Here is an 8,986-nt window from a genome sequence, read left to right on the forward strand (position 1 = left end):
CAGGGTAGAGGTGGGGACACTCCCAGCACTATTCTCCATGCTCTGAATCTGAAATTGTCCTGAAAACTAAGATATGTTAAAATAAAAGAAAATGTAAATGTTTAAAAACAACATGCAGAAAGACATATGTGCCATGCTGCGGTCTGGGTAAAGGGCAGGATAGCTTTGCACTGAACTGAACGTACATTAAAAACTGGACAAAAGCTGGAGAAACCAGGTTGTGGGAGCGGGGGTGGGAACCGTTTAGATATTTTGAAGCTGGAACATAACTACATGGCCTATTAAAAATGCTTAAATAGGCTAGGATAATGGCTCAAGGGATAGAACATTTGCCAATGCTCTGAGTTCAAACCCCAGCACCACCAAAAACAAAAACAAAAAACCCACAACTTAAAAAATGTTCAAGTAAGGGGGAAAAAAAGGAGTCTGCCTCATAGGACTTAAGGGCTACAGTGAAGACCAAAGGTCCTTGGGAGTGGAGGGACAACCATCAGCCCCTTTAAGACTGGTGAGTGGGCCATTTGCTCATCAGGAGCTGCACCCCCTAGCCTACCTACCATCACCTTCTACCCACAATCACCCTCTAGCCCACCAGAACCTCTGGCTTGGCCTGGCCCCAGAGTGGGGTGGGGGGAGTGGCAAGTGATCTCTCTCCATTGCTACAAACCTCAGGGGCATCAAAAGGCAACTTCCCTTTTCTTGGGAACTGGCCTCTGGGCAGGCCACAGCCACTGCTGATCCTCTTGGTTTCCGTTGGCAGCTGGCCAAAGCATTAACCACCCACTGCCCCAGGCTTTGGGGGGGGGCATCAGGAGGCTTGATGGGGACAGTTGAGAGGGTGGCAGCCTGGCCACAGTCATAAACCCAGCCTGCACATCCCTGTCTCACTTTGTAAAACCAAGACATGCCATCCCTGGGATGTGATTGATTGCCACACACAGTCCACTGACATGGTAGATACACAGCAGAATTCTGCAGTGAAGGTCACCTGCCGGCGACCACAACCCCCCAACCCCGGGCCCATGGTCACCCCTTTCTCACTTTGACCCCTTTTCCCTGTACCAGGTTAGTAATGGCCACAGCCCATAGGGCAGCCAGATCTCAGGTGCCCAAGTGCCGCCCAGAGCAGTATCATATCTGAGCATCTGGTGCCAGTGAGGACTCAGCAAATGTAAGTCCAGGGCACAGGTGCTCCATGAATTGCTATGGACACCCTGGAAAGTGCCCCAGGCCCCTGTGGTGATCAGGTGTGGGTCTTGAGAGCCCCCATGCCCTTCCAGAGTGGACAGGACTCCAGGGCAGGACCCTTGTACACCGCCTCCCCTCCTGTCCAGCCCCTTGGGGTGCTGAGGTTTGTGTTTGCAAGGGGCTCTCGAAGCAGCAATGGCTCAATGTGGACATGTTAGAGTCAGTAGCCATACACAGGGACATGGCTATGTCCACTGCCACGCAAGGAAGTGGGTGGAGAGCCTGAAAGCAGAGCTCTTTCTGCTGACAGTGCCCTCTCACTCATCCACTTCCTGAAACTGGGGATGTTGTTGGTTGCTTCATTTCTTTTGTGTGTGTGGGGGGGGTGGGGGGACACATAATTAAGAGTAAGTTTAACTCAGTCTTCAGATATGAGGGACACTGAACTGGCCTATGAAAACCAAGGCCAAAGAGCATGCTTCCTGAATTCCTGGTGGAATTTTGTGCCACAGATGACACTCCCAGGGTCCCCATTCTCCTGCCACTGTCAGGCAGGATAAAAGGAGTTATAAACCGAACATTCAGATTCTAAAACAAAACTCTGGAGACTGCATGTATGACAAATGAATGTTTAACAAAGTATTTGAATATCAAAAGGGTCTTCTCTTGTACAGTAGTAATGTAAATTTATAGATACTTGAAACAATTGCAAATTGTCCAAAACCTATCTATCCTTCAAAAAAAGGAAGGCTTTAAAACTCAACGAGTCTCTTCCATAACAAACTTAAATGTTTAGAAAACAGAAACAATAGGCTATTTCTATAGCCACAGATGCTAGGTAGGCACTCTACCACTTGAGCCACTCCACCAGTTCATCCATACCCACAGATGCCCAGGTGTTCACCATCATGGGCAGGGCAGCAGTCACTCTGGCACAGGGCCCAAGGGGAGCTAGCAACCTCCAATGATAACAGAGCTCCCCACTTTCTCTAGAAACACCCCAAGCATCAAACTTTGCCCCTGGAGATGAGTGAGTTTGATTCACAATCTCCTATGTCAATGACTAAACCCAAGCTAGCTGTGCAGGGTAGGCTGACTTGTGACCAGACACTCTCCACCCCCAACCCTGCCTAGGCTCCTGGAGGCAATGCATGTCCTCAGGGACTGTCTAACCAGTGGCATGGTATCTGATGGCCATCAGCTTGTCCAGAAATCTGGGACAGACTCCAGTGCAAGTCAGCTGAACCCCAGAGGGTCAGAGAAGTGCCAACCACATGTTCATGTTGCTGAGGAAAGGCTGTTTCAAGAAGCAGACCCTCCCTGGCCACTCTACCCAGCCCCACCACCACCAGCCTCATAGCCATCATGCTGGCCAAAACTGTCTCACTCACCCAGCATCCAGCAGAGCAGGCAAGAGACAGACTGGGTGTTTTCCAGAACTTCCAGTGAATGGGTAGTTGGGTAATCCATAAAGCACCAGGGAAATGCTCTGGAAACTGCCTGGCCCACAGGTCACCCTTCCCCACCCATCCATAGGTAGGTAATTTCTTCCTGACAAATTCCTAGAGAAACAGACACAGAGCCTCTATAGGGATGGCAGCCCCTTGTTCCCTTTGAGAAGAACTGAGCTGGACCTGCAGATCACCAGAGTGTGCTGTTCTACCTAGTTCATACTCAGGGACCCTCACTGGGGCAGCCCTCACCTGTGGCAGGTTCAGAGGATGAGGGTCAGGCTGCTGTCTATATGCCACCCACGAGCACTTCCTGCTGACACGGCACTTTTCTGCTTGGCACAGTGTCTTTGCAGTGCTAAGCACGCATGGTGAAAACATGACTACACACCCACTTCATCTCACTATGTCGCAACCCACTGGAGTGACAGGCTGAACTGGAACCTCTTTCTCCAAAGACCTGGGCCTGCCTGGAAGCAGCTAGGGAGCCTATGCCAGTAAGGCAGTGAGCCTTGAAAGAGCCGCCACTGGGCCAGGCTGCTCCACACACCTCCTATTGTGCCGAGCTCCTTGTAGGTGACCCTACAGTGCAATGCCCTCCCTTGTTTTGTTTGCACACATTTCTTATTTATCAAGCTAAACAGTTTCATAATTGTTTCATCTGTCTCACACACAGATACACAGGAATGTAAGCTGCAGGAGAACATCGCTGATTCTTTGTATATGTGTGCCTTTTCTTTTTTGGTGCTGGGAATCGAATCCCAGGCCTCAGGCATGCTAGGCAAGCTCTCTACCACTAAGCTACATCCCAGTCCCACTGGTGAAAATTTTTGTTAGGGAAAATGTCAAGTATAACACAGAAGAGGAGGAAATAGCACAATGAACCTGAGTCCCCACCTCCCAAGTTCAACAGCTGTTAACAGGTACCATCTCCTTCCAGCTCTTCCTGCACATACATCAAGTGATTTTTGTCTGTAAAAAGGATTTTTAGAGTTTTGCCCCAATACAATTATCACACTTAAAAATTTAGTAGCTTTAAAATTAAGACAAATAAGTCATCATGTCAAGAACTCCCCAGTTCATTGTTTTCCCTTCAAAAACTCAGAATCCAGACAAAATCTGTGAACTGCAGTTTGTCTTTGGTTTTATCATCCCTTTTTTCCCCTACTCTTTTGCCTGACTCTATCCCATGGTCCAAATGTGGCTCCTGTGAGCCAGAGCCTAGCCATAGCTAGTGTCACTCTTAGGCAAGAGAATGTTTCTTGGGAGAAAATATTTGCCAGCTACACAATAAGATGAAGGACTGATAACCAGAATATATAGGGAACTTAAAAAACTAAATTCTCCCAAAACTAATGAACCAATAAAGAAATGGGCAAGTGAACTAAACAGAATTTTCTCAAAAGAAGAAATTCAAATGGCCAAAAAACACATGAAAAAATGCTCACCACCTCTAGCAATAAAGGAAATGCAAATTAAAACCACACTAAGATTCCACCTCACCCCTGTTAGAACAGCCATCATTAACAACACCACCAACAGCAGGTGTTGGCGAGGATGCGGGGGACAAAGGAACCCTCTTACACTCTTATACTGTTGGTGGGAATGTAAACTAGTACAACCACTCTGGAAAAAAATTTGGAGGCTACTTAAAAAGCTGGACATCGATCTACCATTTGATCCAGTAATACCACTCTTGGGGATATACCCAAAAGACTGTGACACAGGTTACTCCAGAGGCACCTGCACACCCATGTTTATTGCGGCACTATTCACAATAGCCAAGTTATGGAAACAGCCAAGATGCCCCACCACTGACGAATGGATTAAGAAAATGTGGTACCTATACAAATGGAATTTTATGCAGCCATGAAGAAGAACGAAATGTTATCATTCACTGGTAAATGGATGGAATTGGAAAACATCATTCTGAGTGAGGTTAGCCTGGCCCAAAAGACCAAAAATCGTATGTTCTCCCTCATATGCGGACATTAGATTGAGGGCAAACACAACAAGGGGATTGAACTTTGATCACAAGATAAAAGCGAGAGCCCACAAGAGAGATATGAGGATGGGTAAGACACCTAAAAAATTAGCTAGCATTTGTTGCCCTCAATGCAGAGAAACTAAAGCAGATACCTTAAAAGCAACTGAGGCCAATAGGAGAAGGGGACCAGGAACTAGAGAAAGGGTTAGATCAAAAAGAATTAACCTAGAAGATAACACACATGCACAGGAAATCAATGTGAGTCAACTCCCTGTATAGCTATCCTTATCTCAACCAGCAAAAACCCTTGTTCCTTCCTATTATTGCTTATACTCTCTCTTCAACAAAATTAGAGATAAGGGCAAAATAGTTTCTGCTGGGTATCGAGGGAATGGGGGGGAGAGGGAGGGGGCGGAGTGGGTGGTAAGGAAGGGGGTGGGGGCAGGGGGGAGAAATGATCCAAGCCTTGTATGCACATATGAATAATTAAAAAAATAATAATAATAAAAAAGAATGTTTCTTGAGGAGCTTGTGGGGTCTGGGCACCTCTCACAGTGTGGATGCTGACAGAGTCCTAGACTGTGGGAAGCTGACTTCGCTGTCTGCGTCTGCTAGCTGGATCCTTCTTCAGGAACTGTCTAGCCAGCTGCAGGGCACCTAGAGCAGCAGGACCCATGCACACCTTCCTTGACCCCTGCAGATCATCTTTCCAGGCTGGTTTCTCAGCTTTGTCTTCTTTTTCTCTTGCTCTTTTGTTTGGGACAGTTACGATCTTATGAGACATAACTAGTTTTACACCTTTCCGTCCCCTGTGACCAGTGGGCCTTAGCTTCACATGCTCTGAACAACCAGGACCTGCAGACCAGGCAGCCTCGATATGGCCAGGAGGATGTAGGCTGAGCTGCTCTCTTCATGCTGTCCACCCAGAGGCAATCAGTAAAATTGGGTGAGTACACAAATTAAAGTCCTGTTTCCAGAGAAAACTGACTAGCCTTGCTCTGTCCCATTCCCTGCTGCCTTCCACAAGAACACTTGAATATAAGAAAGCTATTCCCTCCGCCTCCTTCTGACAACCCTCCTCCTGTCTTCCTGGTTCTTCTTGGGCATTGCCTCTTGGCATTCACCACTTATCTGCACAAGGCCGCATGGCCACCACACACTAGGTCTCCAGCCCTGAGGTCCACAGCCTGCATGCCTGGATCAAGTAGCCCACCTACAATCCTCAGGACTCTGTACACTGTTTCTCAGCTCATGAGGACAGCTCTGCAATTGGTAGCTCTTCCTTGTTGTATTACCATGTGCAAAAGTTAGGCCTCGAATCTGTGGTGACCTTTCTCCTCCTGCCTGTGCAGGGGTTCTCCTGCAGGTCACAGCAAGGTCTTACACAGACCCTCAGCTCTCTTGTAGGTCACAGCAGTCGTCACATGGTTTCATGACTCTCTTCAAAAGTCACAGCAGGGGTCTACATGGGCCCCCAGTTCTCCTGCAGGTTGTAGCAGGGTCCCCATGGGTCCACAGTTCTCCTATAAGTCACAGCAGGGGTCACATTGTCCCACAGCTCTCCTTCAGATCGAGCAGGGATCTTTTGGATTCTCAGGATTTGCAGGCAAGTGTCCACAAGGGCTACACACTCTGAAAGCTTAGGCAGGTGACTCAGAGACCATGACATCCTCACTCACTCATGCTGGGAAGGCCCTGCTCCTTTCCATAGGAGTCCCTCACAGGTTACCTGAGAGTCCTGCCACAGGTGCCAGCTGCCCCAAAGCACAATATGTAAGAAAAACAAGGAAAGCTAGCCTTTTTCTGCCCCGGTCTCTTGTGTCATGTAATATCACTTCACCACATCCTACCAGTATCAGGTAACTGTGTCCAGCCTGAGTTCAAGGGACAGATGTCACTTTTGGAAGTGGGAGTGCCAAAGAATATGCAGATATATTTTAAAAACATCATGCCAAGTCCCCAAGACATTTGCACAATAAATGTCCTAATAAGTCCCGCAGATAAGAAACCTGTTCTGTCTTACTCTCTTCCAAGTTCACGTGCACATGAAGCATATCAGTGAGACATCCAAGGCCGGGGCTCCAGGAGTAGAGATTGGGAGGAACAGATGGCAAGCTCTCAGGTGTGAGATATGTTGATCTGTGCACACAGCCTGGCCAGTAGTACTGAGCTCATGGGAGGCTCTCAACATGGTTACCAAGTGATCTGGAGGAATGCTCATGACCCATTGCACATCAAGGTTAGAATCTGACATGTAAGATGTCTGTGTGACACTGTTATTCACAGATGTCAGAGTTTCCAGGAGGTACATCCAACATGGCAGACCACAGGGACAGGAAACACCAAGACTTTTGCATCTGAAAGCTCATTTTCCATCTCTCACACTTCCCACAAACATGCACAGCACGTCTATGGGACATGCTTGCCACCCTCATGTGGGATTGGTGACTCTTTTCCCTGCAACTTGGCCATCATGGGGACAGGCGATGTCCCACATGCATGAGGTCATAAAGCAAACTCACTGAATGGCTTACAGAATCTGACCTGCTACTAAAAACCATCTTGGGCACAGGAGAGCCTGGGGTCTGATACTACTGGTGACTATGACTGTGTGTGTACACCTCTTCTCCTGGTAAGCATCCTCATCATGAGGTTATGAGTGCTAAGTTCTCTTTGCAACCCTTTAACAGCACCCATGGAAGGTCTCTTCATTCATGTTCAGAGGACCCACTGCCCACCTGGTTCAGCCTTTGACAAACAGCACCCCATGTCTGTGTGGGCCTTGTCAGTGCCTTCATTTACTTCCAGAGACATTCTCCCAGCCTGTCTCCTGCCCTCTGGGACAAGCCCTCAGTCTTGCCCAGGGAGCTACCTGTCAAATCTAGCACCCTGGAATTAGCCCCAGGAGTGACCATGACACCTAGAGATGAAGCTTGTTCAGTCCTCCCTAAGGGGTGATGAATGGGAGAGTTGGAGCTGAGTGGATAGCAGCACAAATTTCTAAGCCAGTCAGGTGGTAATGTGAGGCCTTGGCCACCCTTCCTGTCACCTTCCTGCCCTCAACCTTGCACAGGGAGAAGGTCCCTTCCTGATAGGCAGTTCCCTTCCCCATCAGTGTGGGAACCCCAGGAAGGGCAAAGTGCCTGATGGCTGCAGTGGCCATTGGAGCGGGGTCTGCGTTTCTTGCTCTGTTTGCCCCTCAGCCTTTCTCAGGCTCAAGGCCATATCTGTCATATTTTGGTCAACAGTCTCTGATCCACCACGTCTCTCCATGTTTGCCCATCAGAGTGGCTGTCAGTGGCAGGAGGCCCCACACCACAGCTGTTTCTTTGCCTGCCTTTAATTTCTTTCTGACCCCAGGGGCCTTAAGCCCCTGCCCTCTGCTGCCCTGCAGTCCCAGCTCCCAGGCAACACAGACAGTCCCTCACACTAATGAGGCACTAGAGAGGATGGAGGCATGGCTGCCGTGGAGACGACCAGGGCACTAGTTGCCACGGCACCGAGCAGAGTCCTGGGTCAGCACAAGAGGTTTGTATCCCCCAAATACCCTACAGCTGCCCTGTGGTGCAATGGCACAGAATTGCTGAAATGAAACTTTGTGGGCTCCATGGCCCAGGCCACCAGAGCCACCAGGGCCACCAGGGCAGCTAGGGCAAGCCCCTCCCAACTTCTTCCCAGCTGTCCCTTGAGTACATGCAGATCCCTTACAGAGTGGCAACCCAGCGTCCTGGGATGATAAGTGAAGGCTGAGCCAGCCAGAGTGGCAGTGTCTTTCAACCATCACATCCCTCATCATCTCTCCCTCTCTCCTCCTGCCCCACTCCAACCAGCCTCTCCTCAGATCCACCACTCAGACTCCTAGGCCCAGAGACGCTAAGCAACTTGTCCAGCATGGAACAGTCTGAGGATGGCGGCCCAGCATGAGGGAGACCCATCTGAGCACCAAGGCCAAGCTTCTTGAGACTCTGTCCCCAGGAGACGTCTAGCCTGCTCTTACTGGGAGAAAGGAGGGTCAAAGATCAATCAGCATACTAGGAAGACCTCCAACCCCTGCCGGGTGTCCCCTCATCCCTACTGTCTCATTTTAGCCCTCAGTGGCAGGTCTGATCCTCCAAGGAACAAGAGGATTGTCCCCCAGCATTGGCACTTGTCACCAGCTCTGGCAAAAGTGCTGCCATCCACAGGGACCTCCCCTGAAAATAGCACCTGAGGCAGAGATTCCAGGGCCCTTTTGTGCCTGGCAAAGCTGTGTCCAGTGTTCCCTCTGTGGGGACAAAGCCAGAAGTCACTCCAGACCATGTGCTCCCTTGAACTGCTGGCCAGGGCACAAGCACAGCTCCTGACTCTCGACTCTCCCTAC

Source organism: Castor canadensis, chromosome 11 (assembly GCF_047511655.1).
Source record: "Castor canadensis chromosome 11, mCasCan1.hap1v2, whole genome shotgun sequence".
NCBI classification, from domain to species: domain Eukaryota; kingdom Metazoa; phylum Chordata; class Mammalia; order Rodentia; family Castoridae; genus Castor; species Castor canadensis.